Source organism: Hypanus sabinus, chromosome 5 (assembly GCF_030144855.1).
Source record: "Hypanus sabinus isolate sHypSab1 chromosome 5, sHypSab1.hap1, whole genome shotgun sequence".
Classification (NCBI taxonomy): Eukaryota; Metazoa; Chordata; class Chondrichthyes; order Myliobatiformes; family Dasyatidae; genus Hypanus; species Hypanus sabinus.
Window position 1 is genome coordinate 47,865,682 of NC_082710.1, and position 8,298 is coordinate 47,873,979.

An 8,298-nucleotide genomic window follows, 5' to 3' on the forward strand; every position below is an offset into this window, starting at 1 on the left:
CTGAGAGCAATTTTCATTTTTGTTAAGGGCTGAAGTTGTGGATCGGCCTCCCATTCTGCAAGTGCCCAGACTAGCAGACAAACCTCGGGAATTTTGTGTGCTAACTGTGCTAAGTGTGACAATGACCCCAATGGACATTTCAACCTTGAGAAGAAATAACGGAGGAATTATGTAATCTTGGTAGCAAAGGGAACAAACCAAGATCGAGCCAGATTAAAATTGTCGAGGCTGAGAGTGAAAAACGAACAGTAGATCAGCATGGTCTGTCTTCATTCGACCTGTCTCCTTCTCTTCTCGTTACTACCAACAGGACAGAGGTTCAAGAACTTTGGTTCCCACACTACCACATCCGGGAGCAGTTGTTGCCCTGCAGCCATCGAGCTCCTGGATCAGCTTCACTCGCCTCTGAACTGAACCAACTCTGTAACTATGGCTCACTTCGGAAACTCTGCAGCTCATCTTCTATATGTTACTTGTTTACATATGTTTTAGCTTTTGTACAGCTTGTGCTTTTTTGCACATTGGATGTTTTGCGGTTTTTGTTGTGCATAGTTTCTCATGGATTCTATTGTGTTTCTTTATTTTGTGGGGACCTACAGGGAGATGAATGTCAAGGGTGCATATAGTATACACACATTGATAATAAGTTTGCATTTTGAACTTTGAGTGAAGGTACCACTTGGAGTTTAGATAGGCACATGAGTGTGAGGAAAATGGAAAGATATGGACCTTACATCAGCAGCAGAGATGAGTTTAGTAAGCCATTTGATTACTAATTTAATTGGTCTGGCACTACATTATGGACCAAATGCCTTGTTCCTGTGCTGTACTGTTTTATGTTCTATGAATTTTGTCAATTTTAGACATGCAATAATATTATCATAGCTTAGTTTGACATTGTAGAATTGGGAAATGCAAGTTAGTGCTAATATAAAGGATGTTTACAACTGGTTAACAGTAAATTCCTCACACTAACAATGACCAGGAAGTGGAATGGATTTCCAAGTGGGGTGGAAGAGTCATGGAAGAAGCAGCCTGATCTTGGTGAAGATGGACTATGTGTATAGTTGGAACAATGCCCACGGGAGGACTGCAGTGAGGAGGAGTCGGTGACCCACCTCTTTGCACACTGTGGGTTCGCCGAGAAGGTGTGGAGGAGGATGGAAGGGACAGTATCGAGGTTCATCTCCAGTAGCTGCGTAACAGAGGACTCTCTGATCTACGGGCTGTTCCCGGGGACGCACACAGAGACCAACATCCGGTGCTGCTGGCAGATCATCAACTCGGGGAAAGACACTCTTGGATCTGCCTGAAACTTGATGGTCTACCAGCACACGGAGATGTCCATGGGGGAATGCTGCCGACTGGCACATTCTCGGCTGCAGGAGTACGTGCTGAGGGATGCACTCAAACTCGGTGCAGCCACCGCAACGCGCCCAGTCTAGGGCTCTTCTCCCCCGGGAGTTGAGGGGTGGGGGCGGGGAGTATACCCCTAAACAATTGTATGTAAGTATGGAATAACAGAGTGCCACATGGGTGGTGAAAAGTGTGAAAATGTAAAGACAGCAATGGAAACAGTTGTAAAGGATTGAAAGTCATTTAATGGTTTATTGTATATAATTTCATTTTTGAATAAAATATATTTTGTTTAATAATAAAAAATGGACTAAGATGAACAATAAATCCTTGAGAGGTGCAACTTCTTGCTACAAGTCTATCACCTTAGATGTTAATAACTTAACAGCCATTATGGATAGTCATCTTTATCTACACCATCAGAGACTTGACCTTTGGACAAAATTATTCTAATCTAACAATTGTAGTGTTTCACCCACTGTTTGCTATTTTACTAATGGGAGGAATGTATCTCTAGTACATGTTCCTAATTTACTTTTATAAATGATCTATTCATAACTCTGTCTTATTAAACTTTGCTGGATGCATCACTAACTTAAAAAAAATCAATTCACATTTAAACCTAGATCAATTGAAATGTCAGCTTGTAAACATATGTAAAATTGAATTCTATCAGCAGTATTTTACACTAAATCCTATCAATTAAAGTTTAATTTATAAAGAATAGAGTATAATTCAACAATCTTATTTCAAAATATCAAAGATCCATTATTCAGTAGTACTGTGGGCAAGAAAGGTAGGGTAATGAATAAACTCTCAGTTTCCTAGCTGGGTACAAATATCAAGTTTAACCAATGTTTTGATGACAAACTCTGCCACCTTCATCAGGAAGTTTATTTGTCATATACACTGGGGAGCACTAGATCCTTTTTCAATGTAGAATATTAATTTGTATTAATAAGAATAGACTTCTAAAATTACTCTTCTTAGCTAGTCAATTGGTAAATTGGTTCAGTAATACAGTGAAAATCTGCCTTGCCTACTATTCATATAGATCAGTTCATTACTACGGTGCATTGAGGTAACACAAGATAAAACAATAACAAAATGCAGTATCAAGTTTTCCAGTACAGACAAAATACAGTGCAGGTAGACAATAGGAGCAAGGCCAAAGCAAGGTAAATTGTGAAGTCAGAAGTCCATTTTATTATACAAAAGAACCATTCAATAGCATTTAGAAGCTGCCCTTCAGCCTGGTGGTATGTGCATTCAGGATTCAGTATCTTCAGTCCGATGGGAGGGGAAAGAAGAGAAAATGTTTGGGATGAGCAGTGTCTTTGATTATGCCAGTTGGCTTACCGAGGCAGTGAGAAGTGTAGACGGTGTCCATGGAAGGCAGGCTTGCTCTGTGAAATGCTGAATTGTGTCGACAATTCTCTGCAGTTTCGTATGATCACGGGCAGAGTAGTTGCCATTACAAGCTGTGATGCTTTCAGATAGGATGCTTTCTATGGTGCATCAATAAAAAATTAATGAGGATCAAAGGGGACATGCCAAACTTCTAGCCTCTTGAGGAAGTAGGGATTCTGGCAAGCGTTGTTAGCCATGCCGAGTCCATGGTTGTACCAGGACGGGTTATTGGCGATGTTCACTCCTAGGAACCTAAAGCTCTCAACACTCTTGACCTCAGCATTATTTATCTAAACAAGGCATGTGCACTGCCTCCTTTTGGAAAGAAAGACATTTCATGGAAATCTGTAATAATAAATAGATATAATTTGTAGGACCCTGACTCTAAAAGTGGATCAGGCTTGTATTTATAGTAAGGAATGGTGTCCTTTATGAATTTGTATTTTAAAGCAAGATTTTGATGTATGATATTTGTCACTTGATCTTTACTGATCGAGTTGAATCAGATTGAGTTAAACTGCTTCAGGATCCTATAATGTGTTGGATTGATTGTTTCTGGTTTCTACTGACATTTTCTGCATTTATCATCCTGAGTATTTTTGATCTTTTATTTTGTAGTTTTGATCATTTTTCATGTTAACCACCTGGCCCTGTATTGGAACAAGGAACCTCTGTTTCTGGGAAGAGGTCTCCGACTCTGAGCCAAGCAGTCAACACTTCCTTGTCATCATCTAGTCTACTAAGATCATGGGTTATGCTCTTCCATTGGTTAACTTTTTTTTTAATAATGATAATTCCTTCATTTTTCTGGGTTGTGCTTTAGTGGTGTATACTTCTTATCAGAATTGCATGTGCTTGCGTGGAGTGCTGAATTATATTTTTGTTGACGAAAGTACATCCTTGGAAGTTCTTTCTGACTGTTGTTTAATTTTTTATACTTCTGTCCTAAGTAGTGCATTGAAGTGTACATAATGTTTTCAAAAATTTGTCATTTCATCCTTACTTTCCTTTGCAAATTTTCCAGATCAATTTCCGACCAAGATAGTATACCAAAATAAAACATTAATATGGGTATAGCAAAAGGGTTTATTGTTTTGTTATATCTTTACTGTTGACTTCTGTTTGGCAATTTTTCTTCATCCCTGAAGAAATTCTGTCAAAAGTGTTTTCTTTATCACATTATGATCTATTTTCTTTGCGTTTTGATATCCCAGATACTTACCTGTTTCATATTCATCCAATGATTGTATTGTATCCTGCTGCTCTGTTTTATATTCTATTAGCTCTTTTGCACCTTTCTTTATGTTTAATGTTCTTCAGTTGTCTAGTCCAAAGTTCATGTTTATCTCTTTGGAAAATTGTTCTACTATTTGAATTGATTGCTTTAGCTTTACTGATGAAGGAGCGTATAATCTCAAATCGTCCATGTACAGACAGTGTGTCAAGGCAAAATTTGTTCTGTTGTTTCTGATTTGATATTCTATTTTCACACAATTTGCTAAAATAAAGAGTGGGTTTACAGCTAGACAAAATCATAGTGGACTTAGAGAGTCACCCTGGAATGTGCCTTGTTTTAATTTAATAATGGCAGTTGTTTTCTTTTGGTTGTTAATAGATAGGGTGATTATAGTACTCCAATGCTTCATCAGTTGTACGAATTTTACAAGTATTGGGTGTAGTTTATATATGTAAAGAACTTCTATTAACTATGTGTGTGGGCCAGAATCAAATACTTTTTGGTTATCCATACTAATAACATGAAACATTTCTGCTTTTCCACCAGACTAAACTTAGAATTACAGAATCTATTATCAGTTGTTCTTTACTTTGATTCATACCCTTACAACAACTCTTTTGCTCTTCTGTAAGTATGTTGTTGTTATCTAAGTGAGTGGTGATTAGTTGCGAGATGCATGATATTACAATTTTATATATAGTTTGTAAACAAGTACAATTACTCAATGTTTGGTTTATTTTGATATATCCCTCTATTTTGAATCCATTGCACCACATTGTTGTCAATGCTGTGCAGTATATTACTGTTTGTAGTTCTTCAAATGTTTTGAGTTTTCTTAAATATTGTGGTTATATAATATTGTTGAGAGTATTAATACTTTCTTGCAAATTTTGGTGACATGTTTTGGTTTGGTATGTAGGGTCTTTTTGTTGGGTCAATGCCTATATATTCTAGTAGCATGGAGTTAAAGGTTAGGACAATTTTGTCTAAGCTCAGCCTCATCCTCAGCATTCTGCGGTGGCTCTGCATCTGTGTTGTTGCTTTTACTGTCGGTGAAGTAGTTGTTGAAGCAATTCTGTTTTCATCAGCGCTTCATGGCCTGGTATCTTTATCAAGCTGTGGTACTGGTGGGCTACTTTGAGTGCTGGCTGCATCTTTTTTGGGCTAACACAAAGTACACTGCAGATGCTGTGGTCAAATCAAGACGTACAAAAAAGCTGGATGAACCAGCAGGTCGGGCAGTATCCGTTGAAAGGAGCAGTCAATGTTTTGGGCCGAGACCTGAAGTCCTGATGAAGCGTCTCAGCCTGAAATGTTGACTGCTCCTTTCAATGGATGCTGCCCGACCTGCTGAATTCATCCAGCTTTTTTGTATGTCTTTTTTGGGCTTCCTGGTATCTTTCTGCCTGTCAGTAGTATATCACTAGTGGTTTGCTTACTGTCACACCCAGTGCTAGCTCCACGCACGCCCTGGTGATCCCAGGCAGAGGCTGTAATAGTCTATTCTGCAGACACCTCTCTGTTTCTAAACTGAAAGGGTATTGCTTTTTATACCCACAGCCAGGTTTTGGTTTAGCCACCCCTAACATGAAGAACAGACACAGACCAGAGCACCGCCCAACCTGATTACAGATGTGCCTGGATTTGCTCCTAGTTTGTCCATGGGTGATACTTAGCATATATTTTTTTCCCTTTTTGTATGTGCACGATTTGTTTTTTTTACACTTTGGATGTTGTCCTTCCTGTTGGGTGTGTTATTTCATTGATTCTATTGTGTTTCTTGTATTTACTGTGGTTGCCGGCAAGAAAATGCATTTCAGGTTTGTATATGGTGACATGTAGGTACTTTGATAACAGGAGAGACGATGGCACAGAGCTGAATAGTATTGACTTTAGAACTGCCTTTCCTCTTGTCCACTGAATTCACAGAGACGGCCTAGAACTGAGGAGCAAGGATAAAATCCTAATGTATACCAAAGAGCACCCAGCTATGGAAATTAGCACTGAAATGAAACACTGGAGGAAGATGACATTAAACAACACGGATATATTTGTCTAAGTTGAAGAAGTGTAATGCCACAGAGATGCAGAATGTCAATTATAATAAGAGCAGAATATTCTGGAAATAATCACAGGAGTATGGAGTGGGAAATTATGTTATTACATCACCTGCTTCAGAATTGGAAAAATAAATATTAATTTGACCATTGAATGCTTAACAATAATGAACTAGGAGTACACAGTATTACCAGTTAGATCTTCAATCTAATGCTTACAGAAGCAAGTAGGTATCCTTTGTTTACTGTAGGCTAGACAATTTTGTAAATGTTGTTATAGAACATAGAACCATACAGGCCCTTTGTTGCACCAGTTTTTTAACATACTCTAAATTCAGTCTAACCCTTCCCTCCAACATAGGTCTCCATTTTTCTATTATCGATAAACCCGAAACATATTGATGAAGGAACAGGAATATAAAGCAATTGCCCCATCTTCTCTTCAATGATACCACCGTACCTTGTGGCCATTTGCAGCAGTTTTTGTTTCTCTCTCAGATCTGCAACATTTGAGGGATTATTTTTGGAGAGGGATGTTGTATATTTGTTGGGTAGAATATAAACACATTATTTTGAGGGAGTAACAGACATTTTAGACTGATAATTATTGTCATGAAGATTTCTTTTTTTTAAATATACAGCATGCATATCTGTCCTAATATGTCTGTTGGGTGTTAGAAAATATGAACAAATTTGATATCCTCCTGACTACTAGTGACCCCAGCTGGCAGGATCTGGATTTGCTTCATCAGAGGCTCTCATTTGAAATCCCAGGACACTTGTACCTTGCACAAAAGTAATGTTGGGCTATGGCTTACTAAATAAAGTTGATAAATGCACAGGAAACAGTTTAGTCAAATGATGTAAGATTTTTATACAGTTCCATTGCTGATTTGATTTGATAATGTCAGGAGAGTACAACTGAGTGTACAAATCAGAGAGAACATTACACTCTTTATTTCCTAATGCATTTTAAGCTTACATTATTGTTACTTTTCTAGAATCTTGCATCTGTGCCACATGTTGAGAAGAGTGGAATTGCCCTTAGTGGAGGAGTGACTAGTATAAATAAGAAAATAGAAGCAGAAGTTGTCCGTTCAGCTCCTCCTGCTGCTACAAGTTACCTTTTGTCCCTGAGTCCTACTTTCCTGCAATTTCCTCATATCGCTTGATTGCCTTATTATCTGAAAACCTCTATCTCAGTCACTGAGACACCACAATCAAAATCAGTGTCCAAACCCCGTTTCAAAACCAAAACTCCTAGTTCTGGCTCTTCATCCAATGGAGGCATCTGCGTTGCACCCACACTATAAAGTCGTGAAAATTTTTAATACATCTCAATTAAGCCAGGCTTTTCCTTTTCACAATATGTGACCATTAATGGAAAGTTTTGGATGAGACATATAGATTTTAAGGAATCCAGATAAATGGGATTAGTGCAGGAAAGTAGCACTGAGTTGGAAGATCAGTCATAATTTTATATCGTCAAGCTGATAAAAAGGCACAACTGACCTTGTATTGCTTCTATTTCTCATGTGGGCCTGGAAGGTATTATTTCTAAAATATACTCATTGTTCTCAAATCTTTTGCATCCCTGTTATGCTAATCCACATTTGGTAGAAGAAATCTGAGAGGATGAGGATCTCACTCAGAAATAGGGCATTGTCTGTAACTCTACTAAAACAAATCGGATGTAAGGCTCTCACAGCATGCAGATGGTGATACTTATAAAATGACCTTCCTGTTCACCAGAAAGTGTCACATTTATGCGCTATTGCTCCATCCTGAACTAGTCATGTGTGACATCATTGTCTCTAAGGAGGAGGTGGATTAAAGCTACACTGAAAGGTCCCTTTAGATTGTACCCTCTACTAACAAAATGAAATAATAAGTTTCTGAGTGAGCAGGGAAAGTACTACATAATGAGTCCATCTGATTTTTCTCCAATCCTTTTCCCACTATTCGCACACCCTTAGCTCACAGCATCCATGGTTACATGTTTCACATCACCATGGAGATGGCCCAACTGAATATTGTGTCATTAGGTAAACTAGAAATGCAAATTTTCATATCCATAATGCTTTTTATTTTATTTACAGTGTAGAATAGGCCCTTCCACCTTGCCCACAATCCCCTAATTTAGTTCTAGCCTAATCACAGGATGATTTGTGATGACCAATTAACCTGCCAACTGGTACGTCCTTGGACTGTGGGAGGAAACTGGAGCAGTAGGAAGAA